General features: G+C 37.8%; 1 protein-coding gene across 1 annotated transcript in view; it reads right to left on the bottom strand.

Annotated features, from left to right (window-relative positions):
* The window catches only part of GTDC1 (glycosyltransferase like domain containing 1), a gene marked incomplete at its 3' end in the record, with an annotated part of 383,897 nt that overhangs the window by 335,960 nt on the left and 35,052 nt on the right, over window positions 1-12,885 (bottom strand). The gene's annotated exons all lie outside the window — the stretch shown is intronic.

The following is a 12,885-nucleotide window of genomic DNA, read 5'->3' as shown; positions in this document are numbered from 1 at the left end:
GAGCAGAACTGGGATGAAGTTTGAAAAACATTTCAATACCTTTTTCTGCAGGGCTTTTTCCAGAATCTACAACCCTCTAACCCCCTTACCCCTAGCTTTTCCCTTAATCTCTTCCAATTTACCTGCCTACCTTTAAGAAACTGTACAGAACAAGCCAGGAAATAACTGGAAGAAAGGAAGACAAAACCAATTATTCCACTACCTTTGCCCCAACTTGAATCTCTGATTTCAAAATCTCTGACAACCTATAAATCTTGGCTAAAAAAAAAAAAAAAATTGAAACTTCTCTGTTCCCCTCCCTGATCCCACTTCCCTCCCTCTTTCCCAGAGGTAACCACTTTGCTGACATGTGTGTCTATCATTCCTATCATTGACTATTTAAACATCATCTATATATGATTGCTTTTATAGAATTAAACTCCACAAGCCCACAGGCTGTGTCTGATATTGCCTTCTGTATAGCATCTAGTAATCAGCATACTCTTAATCATTTAAAAGCTACAAATATCTCTAAAGAAAATTAATAAATATTTAGTGAAACTAAACAAAACCATACATTGTCAGAATAGGGAAAAAGAAACAAATTTCTTCCCCATTTATGAAATTCAGCTAGGTGTCTATTATGTAAAGATGATCCAAAAATTCAAATTATTGAAAAATTGGGTTTTGGACTTCCCTGGTGGCACAGTGGTTAAGAATCTGCCTGCCAGGCTTCCCTGGTGGCGCAGTGGTTAAGAATCCGCCTGTCAATGCAGGAGACATGAGTTCGAGCCCCGGTCCAGGAAGATTCCACGTGCCATGGAGCAACTAAGCCCATGTGCCACAACTACTGAGCATGCGCTCTAGAGCCTGCAAACCACAACTTCTGAGCCCGTGCACCACAACTACTGAAGCCCGTGCAGCTAGAGCCCGTGCTCCGCAACGAGAAGCCACCACAATGAGGAGTCCGCGTACTACAAAGAAGAGTAGCCCCCGCTCACCACAACTAGAGAAAGCCCGTGCCCAGCAACGAAGACCCAACACACCAAAAGTAAAAATAAAATAAATTTTTAAAAAGAATCCACCTGCCAATGCAGGGGACACGGGTTCGAGCCCTGGTCTGGGAAGATATCACATGCGATGGAGCAACTGAGCCTGTGCGCCACAACTACTGAGCCTGAACTCTAGAGCCCATGCTCCACAACAAGAGAAGCCACCGCAATGAGAAGCCCGCGCACCACAACGAAGAGTAGTCCCTGCTCACCGCAACTAGAGAAAGCCCATGCGCAGCAAGGAAGACCCAATGCAGACAATAAATTAATTAATTAATTAACAAATAAAAAATAACAAAAAAAGATATATTCATCCTCATATTCACTGAAGCATTAAAAAAAAATAAGTTGGGTTTTAATTTAAAAGACTGATTAAATAAAATGTAAAAGACCAAACAAAATTTAGGTTGGAAAAAATGTATCTTTCACCCAAATAATTCCCTATAAACTCAACAATTATAATTTATTCTGATTTTTTTTGTTGTTGTTTTACCACATTAGAAGTTATTTTTCTGTATTCCCTAGGCAGCAACAAATAACACCATGCATGAGGACTGATATAATTACATGCCAAAAAAGACAGACCAGCACCCTCACACTCCAAACTCCCCTCTGTGGCTCCTTCATGCCCCATATGTTGCTAATAAAACTGTTTCAATCATACCTATGAGACAGTTTTACTGACATAATAGCAGGCCTCTTGGTTCTTCACAAGGCAAACCATACCACCAAAACTGTTGCAAATTTTAAGACTGAGGCAAGTAGAAATCTATATTACATCTGTGTGTGTGTGTGTGTGTGTGTGTGTGTGTGTACATAGATATATATATTTTGGAATACAGAAACCTGCATTAAAACTACAATTCCACTACTTGATTCTGTAAACTTTAAAATGCCCATGCTAGCTATACAGACATATAGAAGGTTCCGAGATCTGAAAACAGTATGCCGTCGAGAAACTGTAACCATAGCATTATCCTTTTATATTGTTAAAATGATCAAATCAAATATCTAACTGGTAGAAAATAATGACTGTCAGAATTACTAGTAATAATCATATATATATATTTTTATGTTAGTTTCAGGTTTACAACATAGTGATTTGATATTTTTATAGACTATAGTAGGGTATGTTCCATGTGCACCTGAAAAGAATGCAAATTCTGCTGGTTTTGGATGGAAAGTTGTATGCATATCTATTAAATCCATTTGGCCTAATGTGTCATTTAAGGGTACTGTCTCCTTATTGATTTTGTTTGGATGATCTATCCATTGATGTAAGTGGGGTATTAAAGTCCCTTACTATTATTGTATTACTGTCAATTTCTCTGTTAATATTTACTTTATAAATTTAGGTGCTCCTATATTAGGTGCATATATGTTTATGACTGTTATATCCTCTTTTGGATTGACCCCTTTATCATTATATGTCTTTCTCTGCTTTATTTTTTTAATAGACTTTGTTTTAAACTCTAAGTAGTCTGATATAAGTATTGCTACCCCAGCTTTCTTCGGATTTCCATCTGCCTGTAATATATTAGTAATTTTATAATTTTATAATTTTATAATTATTAGTAATAATTATAAAAAGATCCAAAAAGGAAGGGAAAACAATGGAACACTGAAGCAACAATTAGAAATTTTACAAATCTACTAAACTGATAAATGATCTGGTGTTCATGCGCCTCTCTATTTCAGGAAACTAAAACACTTTCATCACATGTATGGTTAATTTCACCATATGTAAAGTTTTCTCATAAAACATGAATGCTGAAATTATTTAACAAAAAGGTTTTTTTTTTAATCCTGCTATTATAGGAAATGCTCAGTTAGATCAAGATAAATGCATTTCTCAATTTTTTCCAGAAAACTTCTCTAGGGGACCCTCCCTAAGATGTTTCAACATGACCTCAATTAGTAAATCCTCTGGGGACAAGACTCCTTTTAATAAGTCAGCCTAAGAACAAAGGGGTATATGATGAATTCTAGTCTCCTTTGAGCTGTGATGACAACAAATAGGAAACAGGAAGCAGGGGTGGTAGTTCAAGTACAAATCTTTCATAGGACCATATGACCATTATCTCAGGGCTCAAAAGTCCCAATCAACACCACCACACAGAGGAGGGAAAAGGGCCTAAGCTGAGAAGGACTGGAGAAGTGGTCAAAAGGACTGATCTTCTAGGGAGTGATCAAGCCTAGAAAACATACCAACTCTAGAACACAATAGCTTAGCCTACAGGGATGAACTTCTAGCATTGACATAAGCAACTGGAGGGCACCCTATTTGTTGAAAGACGAATTACTGCATTTGAAATCATAGAATTCTAGAGTGGGCAGGAATCTGTGGATCATCCATGCTTCCTTCCACTAAATGCAAGAAGGCTTCATGTAGCATTCTAATCAGGTAGATGATGACCCAGTCTCTTCAGGAAAACTCACAATCATGGGGAGCTTAAAAGCAACTGTTGACCCATTCCTTTAGGCTTTGCTTGCATACGAGTGTGTCATTTCAGCCTAAGCCTTCTTGCTCATCAATGACGTTGGCCTGCCTACTTAGACTTCAGATCTGACCTGCTCCATCAGACCCAAACCCAGACTTTGACTTTGTCCAGTTTCTGGACTCCCAGTATCCACATACAGGTCAGACATTCTAAATGGAATTATGACCCTAGTCTATCACTACCTTAGGCCAGTTCCCATGTACAGCTCCCGTGGTCTGCCCTCCTCTATGAAAGAGCACTGTTACCACCACCCCTAAGTCTGCCCACTGCTCAGTCCTAACAGTCCTATGATCACAGATAAGCTTAATACTAGAGGAATCCATCTTGGCCCCTCCAATCCAACAATCTTCTCTGACCCATTGCCTTTGGCTAGTTATTAACATTCTACCAGGGCCCAAGAGCATCTGGAGTTCTAATAAAAACTACAGATCTTCTCCGGAAAAGGCCCAATTGCATACATAATATTGTACATAATTTCAGAGGGTTCCCATGAACCGCAAGTTAAGAATCCCTGCTATCTATAACAGGGGTTCTTATATTTTAAAAATTAAATACATATTCCACATACACTGACACACTAAAGGGTACTTTTGCTAGACTCCCTTGCAACTTGAGATCTGCATGTGCCCTAGGTTTCCCAAGGAGGAACACTCCTAGGAGAACAAAAGGAGAAAGAAACAAGGAAAGTTAGCTACCAAGGACAGTCAGATCAGCCCATCCAGCAATGATGGCAGGCAAGACAATGATTCTTCTGGGGCCAGCAGCAAAAGCCAAGCCTCCTCAGTCACCAGCTTCCAAACCTGAACAGGGGAGCATGGCTCTGAGACCAGAGATGGCTGTGGCTCCCTTAGCAAGCCAGATGAGAAGTGTGGTTCCAGGAGCTGTTCCCATAAGCTCAGCCTACAGTCCATTCTCTCTGCTCCTCTACTCCTCAAAGATCCTATAAACTATTACAACTTAATAAACCCCCTTCTGCTTAAACCAGCTATAATGATTCTGTTATCTGCCACTAAGAGAGTCCTTTCCAATATATGGACCAACCAAACGGAACGCATGAAATAAATATTCAAATACAGTACCAAAACTAGGCTTTAAAATATAGGCCTATGGTTGCATAACAATGCAAATGTACTTAGTGCCACTGATCTATACACTTAAAATGGTGAAAATGGTAAATTTTATGTTATATATATTTTATCTCAATTTTTAAAAATATGATTTTTATAAACACCCCCCAAAAATCTATATTTCAGCCCAGGAATCAAGAACTCTTAGATAACCTTGATTTAGTTAACTTATTCCTGTTCCAATAGTATCAAGCAAGCAAGTCACTTAGCCTCTCAGGCTAGCCTCTTGGTCTCCTAAGTGTAAAAAGTGGAAGAAATCTCAACATATATTAGGGATAAGTCAGACACTAAAATTCTGCAATGGGTCAAGTGGAGGGTGGGAAAGGAACAAGGCAATATTTGTTGCAAACTTACTATGTGAACACTTACTATATGCTTTCCATATATCCTCATTTAATCCACACAATAATAACACCCACCCAACCCCATTCATAATAATGCTTCAAGGTAGTTGTTACAATCCTTTTCTTACTTATGAGAAAGTGGAGGAAGAAAAGCTAAGCAACTCACCCAAGGTGCACAGCTACTACTGACTGCTGGAGTAATGACAGATCAAGGTCTGTCTGACACCAAGGCCCCGGCTCTTTCTATACCACATTTCTCTTACTGACTGCCACAGCCACAGTGCTCAGCAGGCAAGGGCTAATTAAATTATCCACAGTGACGGAACCATCGCCCAGCCAGGAAAGCAATTCCTGAAAAGCGTCACCTAGACCATTAATATAGTATGCCCTGTAGAGTCAAGTGTGATGTTCAAATACAGAAATGACTAGATGATGATGATTATAATGATAATAGCATCCAGCTACCATTTACTGAGTGCCTATTATGCTTTAACTGCTTCATATACACTACTTCATTTAATCCCCTGAACATCCTAGTAAGAAATGCACAGTAGGTGTTACCTTCATTTCACAACAGAAGAAAATGAGATGCAGAGAGTTAAATTAAGAACTCTGCCAAAGATTACACCGCAAGTCAAGTTTAGAGCCAGAATCTGAACCCAAGTCTTATAAAGCCCAAATACATGTGTGGGGACCACAACGTGTATTTCCTTTTCTCTTCTAAAGAGCCAGACATGGGCCTTATACCCATAAACATTCAATAAACCAGTGGTTTTACTTTGAAATTAGGGACACCAAATGCAGAACAAGAGGTTACACAAATTTAGCAGTTTAGTGCTGACATGAAGGGAAAAGACATGAAGGAAGAAATGATAATGAAGAGTCCATCCCTGAAGGTCAACATATGTTTGCCAGTGAAAGGATCAGAATCCCCTTACTTCACACTCTTTCAGCCTAGCCCATCTCTCACTTCTCCCTACCACAAGGAAAAAAAAGCTATACACAAGCAATAAGACTTGCTCCATCAACCCTAGCACACTGTTAGAAATTATACAGACTACACTGTCCTAAGAGAACTGTATGAAAGGAAGGAAATCACCGGGAAGGCATCTGATTCAGCAGGTCTGAGGTGGGGCCTGAGAATTTGCAGATCTAACAAGCTCCCAGGTGATAATGCCCCAGACCACACAAGTTTCATCTGGTATCATCCTAAAGCTTCTTTTTGTCCACCACGTTCAGCCACCAAAGAGTAACTAATGACAGTTAGGAAGACGATGTTTATCTCTCTTTGATACAGCAAGGCTTTAAATGGAGATATAATTAACAAGCTGGAAAAGAGCCAAAGGGTTGGCAGGGTAGAAGCTAGGGAGGCGACCACACGGTCTAAATCCAGATATCAATGGGCCCTCAATGAATCCAGTAAATTTCTAAAACTATCAATGACACATGTAATATGTATTTGTTAGAAGTTATAGGGTGGGGTGTGGGGGAAGAGGAAAGGGAATAAAATTTTAATAAATGAAATAAATTTTAAATAAAGGGAATAAGATTATAAATTATATAACCAACATGCGGAAGCTCAGCACCAAGAGAAAATGTTGCCCTAGCCCGGTACAAAACTTTATCTTTTGATTAAAAATAGGCCTAACTTTTAGTAAAATAACTTTGTTTCCCAAATAAACTGTAGCAGCATAAAAAGTTGACAGCAATAGGAATTCAGTGTTTTCCCAGATGATAATAATGAGCTGCAAAGGTCAAGAAAACTCAAGACAGAACATACACAATGATGGAGTCACTGTTCTCTTTTATTTACAAACGGAGAAAGGAACTTATTTATTTAGTATCATTATGACAGACCCACCCATATATGGAAATAGTAGCTTGTGTAGTTAACTCAAAATATGGTCCAAAACCACATGTTCTGGACTACAAGGAAAATCCAGTCTCAAAAAGCAAAAACACCACTATTTAAAATTACATGCTAGCAAAATTAACAGCTTATAGAGTCCAGCCTTCTATTAAACAAAAGCCAGGACATGATTTTGGTTTTGTTTGTTTCAATTCAACTGACATCAGGACACTTAAAGTCTACCAAGATACCATATCAAAAATAAATAAAAACTGAAAAAGCAATTATAAAGAAAAAGAAACTGATATAGTGGAACTGACATAGTGGGGAAAAAACGGAAACTAATCTAAATGTCCATCAAAAGCAAAAAAGATAAATGGTGTTATAATCATAAAACTGAATATAATATAGCTCTAAAATTCACTGAACTATAGCAGGGTATTATGGGCTGAATTGTACCTCCCCAAAATTCATATCTTGAAGCCCTAACCTCCAGGGCCTCAGAATGTGACTATATTTGGAGATAGGGCCTTTAAAGAGGTGATTAAATTAAAATGAGTCTAATAAGGTGGGCCCTAATCCAATATGACCAGTGTCCTTATAAGAAGAGGGAATTTGTACACAAAGAAACACCAGAGATATACACCCACCCACCATGTGAGGACAGAGCATATAAGGTGGCCAGCAAGAAGGTGGTCACCTGCAAGCCAAGGAGACCTCAAAAGAAAGCAAATCTGCCAACACCTTGATCTTGAATTCCCAGCCTCCAGAACTGTGAGAAAATGAATTTCAGTTGTTTCTACCACCCAGTCTATGGTATTTTGTTATGTCGGCCCAGGAGAATACAAATGATCTCAAACTCAAATATTCATAAGAATCACCTGGAAGCCTTATTAGAACACAGACTGCCAGGCCCTACTCTCAGAATTTCTGTTCAGTAGGTCTGGAATGAGGCCTGAAACAGAGCTAGCCTCATGGATGCACAAACATGCTTACAAGGGCCCCACTCTTGGTGTAATGCTTTGACATTACCATCTCCAAATTATTAATAGTTTGAACAAGGGTTCTAACATTTTCATTTTGCACTGGACTGCACAAATGTATCCAGTCCTGGCCTGAGAATTTTTATTTCCAACAAATTCCCAAGTGATGCTGAAGCTGCTGATCAGGTACCACATTCTGAGAGTCACTGAACCACAGCAACATCTATCAACCCAGTTAAGTCTAAAAACATAATATTGGGCAAAAAAGATCAAGCTACAGAAGAACAAGGATAGACGGCATTTATATAAGGTTTTTGTTATGGGTACGCATATATTAAAGTATGAAAACAAGCATGGCAATGTAAACACCAAACTGAGAATCCTTGCTAACTCTGAGGCCAGGGAAAAGAGAACGGAACTAGTGATCGGCACCCCAGAAAGCCTCAGCTCTGTCTACAAAGTTCTACTTCTCAAACAAAAATTGAAGTAAACATGGCAAAAAGGTTCAGTTTTGACACAGCTGAGAGAGTTACACTGTGTTACTCTTTATACCTTTTTGTACTTTTCTATAAATTTAAAACACTTGAAAATTTTTCAAAGAAAAAAGAACCTTAACTTTTATAGAATCTGAGTAATTTGGTGTCACCCACAATCTAGTAAAATATTCCATTCAAAATTTTTAAATTTGCCAGTTGGAAGAATAATTCTACTTATGAAAAAAAAACTCTTCACAAGAACCAAGATATAAAGTTATTTGAAGTCTGAGAATCATAATTTAAAAGAATAAATAGATATAAATCCACTTTAAATAAACAACACATCTAAAAAATAACTAACATACTATGTAAATTAAGAACACTAAAAATGAGAACTACTATCCCTTAGAAATAATAATAGCTGCAACATTCAGGTTAGTTTGACTCTAGTATGTCTTCTGCATGCAATGACAAATTTTAAGCTGTTTAGTGAAACACAAATAAAACATAATAGGTGGTGACATTTTACCAAACCTAGAGAAAATATGAAAAGGTTATATCTCTAACAAATAGAAAATCCATGCAAATTAAAATGAAAGGAATAAAAATAAATATTAGAAAGAAATTTTCAATCTAAAAAATATAGAATAAATACAAATTTCATAAATAATAACTTTTAACTATCAAATTAACCAATTTGTATAAAAAATGAATAATCAGTGCTATTTTGATTTTACTGGGAATATGAAATGGAAAAACTTTCCAGAAAGCAATTTAAAAACATAAATCAAGGGCCTTAAAAATATTCACTCCCTTTGATGCAATAATTTTCTTTCTAGGAATATATCCTATGGAAAAAATCAAAATTATGAAAACATTCATACACAGATATATTCATCATAATATTATGTACTATAGGAAAAATTACAAAAAACTAAATAAATCATGATACATGCATATGATAAATGAAATTTTAATGATTTGTGGGAATTGATTATGATATAAAATTAAATAAAAAGGAAGATTATAAAGTTACACATACAATGATCCTAACTATGGAAAACTATAAAATTTCAAGGGAAAAAAAAATGAAAGGAAATACACAATATGAAAGGAAATACACAATATTAACAGTCTGCCTCTGGATAACAGGATCATGGATGATTTGTTTCCTTAGCTTCTTTTCTATAACATATATGTATTATTTTCACATTTAAAAAAATAAAAACTAAAAAATATTAGCACTTTTCACTAAATATAAAACATTTCAATCTAAGGTATTAGAGCATTTAATAAAGTACCTTAACTAAGTGTTAGTTTAATAAATCTTTGAGGGCTTCCCTGGTGGCGCAGTGGTTGAGAGTCCGCCTGCCGATGCCGGGGACAGGGGTTCGTGCCCCGGTCCGGGAAGATCCCACATGCCGCAGAGCGGCTGGGCCCGTGAGCCATGGCCGCTGGGCCTGCGCGTCCGGAGCCTGTGCTCTGCAACGGAGAGGCCACAACAGTGAGAGGCCCGTGTACCGCAAAAAAAAAAAAAAAAAAAAAGAATAAATCTTTGAAACATTCATTCCAGTAAAAAGCTGATTATATCTGAGAAGATATAATATACTTTTCAAACTACAGACATTCTTTAAGAAGTTCTTCATAGTTTTTCTTCTATGCTAATTCCTTTCAGTCAAAGGCACCTACGGTTCTTCTAGCATCAAAGTATCTATTACATATCTTAAATTGGTTTCCTAATCTATCATTTTAGAATACAATCAATGTAACATTCTAAATCACACATTTTCATCAACCTGCCTAAGGATAATGGCTGAGACCCCAATACCTCCCAGTCTCTGAGCTGTCCCTGTACCTATAATATCTCTATTTTACAAACCAGCTCTATAAGGAAAGTATCATTACCTTGACTTTGTAGATGTATGAACTCAGAGAGGCTAAGCAATTGTCCCAACATCACACAGCTAGAAAGTAGCAGAACTGGGACTTAAACCCTGGTCATTCAACTGCAGTACATCACAGCACCTTTCAATAAAGCTGTCATAACATAAAATCCTGGTTTGTTTGGTTTTTGTTGTTGTTGTTGCAATTTTAACCCTGCCTCCTATGGACAAACAAGGACAGCGTTCCAGAAAAAGATACAATTACAAAAAAATGTAATTAAAGGAGATAGTTATTAATCATAGAAAAGGATTTCAATCTGTATCCTTATCACCTACTTTGTACATTTACCTGCTGAACACTGACCTCACACACCTGAATCACTCAGCCAGAGATAAGAGAATACAGGTAACCAGGTAGAGCTGTGACAGGCTATATTTTCCAAAAACAGCCACAGCAATATTTCCAGTCCCACATGCCCTTTCAGGCACTTGCCACTCCCTCACCCAAAGGCAGGAACAATTTCCCCTTCAGCTTATGTTGAGCTTTGTATCAAGGAACAAAATGCCTGAGAGGTAATACTGTGTGATTTCTAAAGGTAACCTATAAAAGGCAATACAGTTGTCCCTCCGTATCCGCAGCTTCCACATTCTCAGATTCTACCAACCACAGATCAAAAACATTCGGGGAAAAAAAAAAGAAATTCCAGAAAATTGTGAAAAGCAAAACTTGAATTTGCCACACACGGGGCAACTATTAACATGGTATTTACATTGTAGTTACAACCATTTACATAACATTTACCTTGTATTAATTATAATTGTATAATTATAATTGATAATTATAAGTAATCTAGAGATGATTTAAAGTATATAGGAGGATGAAAATACTACACCATTTTAAATATAGGATTGATCATCCCCCGATTGTGGTATCCTGGGGAGATACCAAGGACAACTGTATAGGTTCTTTCTCTCTCTCTCACTCCGGCTCTAACTCGCTCTCTTCTCCCTCCCTCCCATTTTCCTCTCCCGCTCTATTTTCTCTCCCTCGTCCCCCTCTTCCCTCCCTCTCACCCTTCCAACCTAGTCACCATACTGTAAGGAAGCCCAGGTGACATGCAAAGGCTACAAATAGGTGCTCTAACCCAGATTCCCAGTTGTAATCTCAGCTGACAGCCAGCATCGCCCAGCAGACATGTTCCTGAACAAACCTTCACATGATTCTGGCCCTCCCCTTTGAGCCACACAGCTGACACAAAGTGTAGCAAAGACAAACTATGCCAAATGGACCATTCCAAATCACAGACTCCTGAGCAAAATAAATGTTTTTAAGCCACTAAGTTTTACAGTGGTTTGTCAAGTAGTAAGGGTCACCAAAACAGATATTTGGGGCTGTATTCATAGCAAGTTAAAGAGTTTTGTGATCATTCCATTCAAACTTGTATGATAACTTTCTGCAATTATCCTCTTTAAAGTAGCTAAACCATAGTCAGCCCATATAGCTCCTTTGACTTCGATCGGTCTTTGGAAACCTGAACCTTCAGGGCTGCTTGATTCTCCTTTTAGAGTCAAACTGTATACCTTGGGCTTCCCTGGTGGCGCAGTGGTTGAGAGTCCGCCTGCCGATGCAGGGGACACGGGTTCGTGCCCCGGTCCGGGAAGATCCCACGTGCCACGGAGCGGCTAGGCCCGTGAGCCATGGCTGCTGAGCCTGGGCGTATGGAGCCTGTGCTCCGCAACGGGAGAGGCCACAACAGTGAGAGGCCCGCGTACCGCAAAAATACAAAAAAAACAAAAAAACAAAACTGTATACCTTGTTGAAATAAAGTTTCACTTTAAAGGTTGGTGTGAGGTGTCACATCCTTTCAGGGTGCAGTTCTAAGCAAGGATGCCAAGAAACTCCCCTCTAGAAGACAGTCGTGGCACCCGTGTTTTAGCTGATACCACAAAAGACACTTGTAGAAAGTTATCATTAATTACCAATGATCTCTAGAGTACAGTAGTTCCACAAAATATTTTTAAGCATAGAGAATGCAGAGTAAAACAGTACAGAGTGAAATAAGACAGATTTGAGTAAAAAGGGAAAAAAGAATGATAAAACATTGCACTTCTTATGCAGACACTCTGTACTCTGCAGATTTGTCTACCAATTTAGGCCAGTGTACTGTTTATTGACTGCCTTGACTTTTCATTTTTTTATATAGCTTCAAATGCAATTTCTAATCAAATGAGCTGAAATAAGTTAAAAACTTCTCCTTTTTCATATAAATATAATTTTACCAGCTACAAAACATTTCAGTGATGAGGTGTGCATGAAGCCAACTAAATGTAAATAGAACAGAAACCTTGAAATCAGTTTACTTCATAGCTTTTAGGAAGGAATTTTAGAATGGTAGTGGCAAGTATCACATTAAAAATTTAACCAAAGTTAGTTATTTGTAGAGATAAATGATCAAATAATATGATCATAACATGTTCCTTGATGATAAAATACATCAGGTTGGTAATCAAATATAAAATCCATGAAGATGAGCCCCCCCAAAAAAAGCTTTTGTTTTAGGCATAGTTTTCACTAGCACAAGACCTTTTTTTTTTTTTAAGACCCTTTTGATAGTATAATGAAGACCAAACCTTTTTCTCCTGTTAAACCTAGGCCTCTCACAGCTCTAACCTCCCAATAAAATCTTATTG

Source organism: Grampus griseus (assembly GCF_964374135.1).
Source record: "Grampus griseus genome assembly, chromosome: 7".
Taxonomy (NCBI): domain Eukaryota; kingdom Metazoa; phylum Chordata; class Mammalia; order Artiodactyla; family Delphinidae; genus Grampus; species Grampus griseus.
This window is presented reverse-complemented; position numbering and strand designations above follow the sequence as displayed.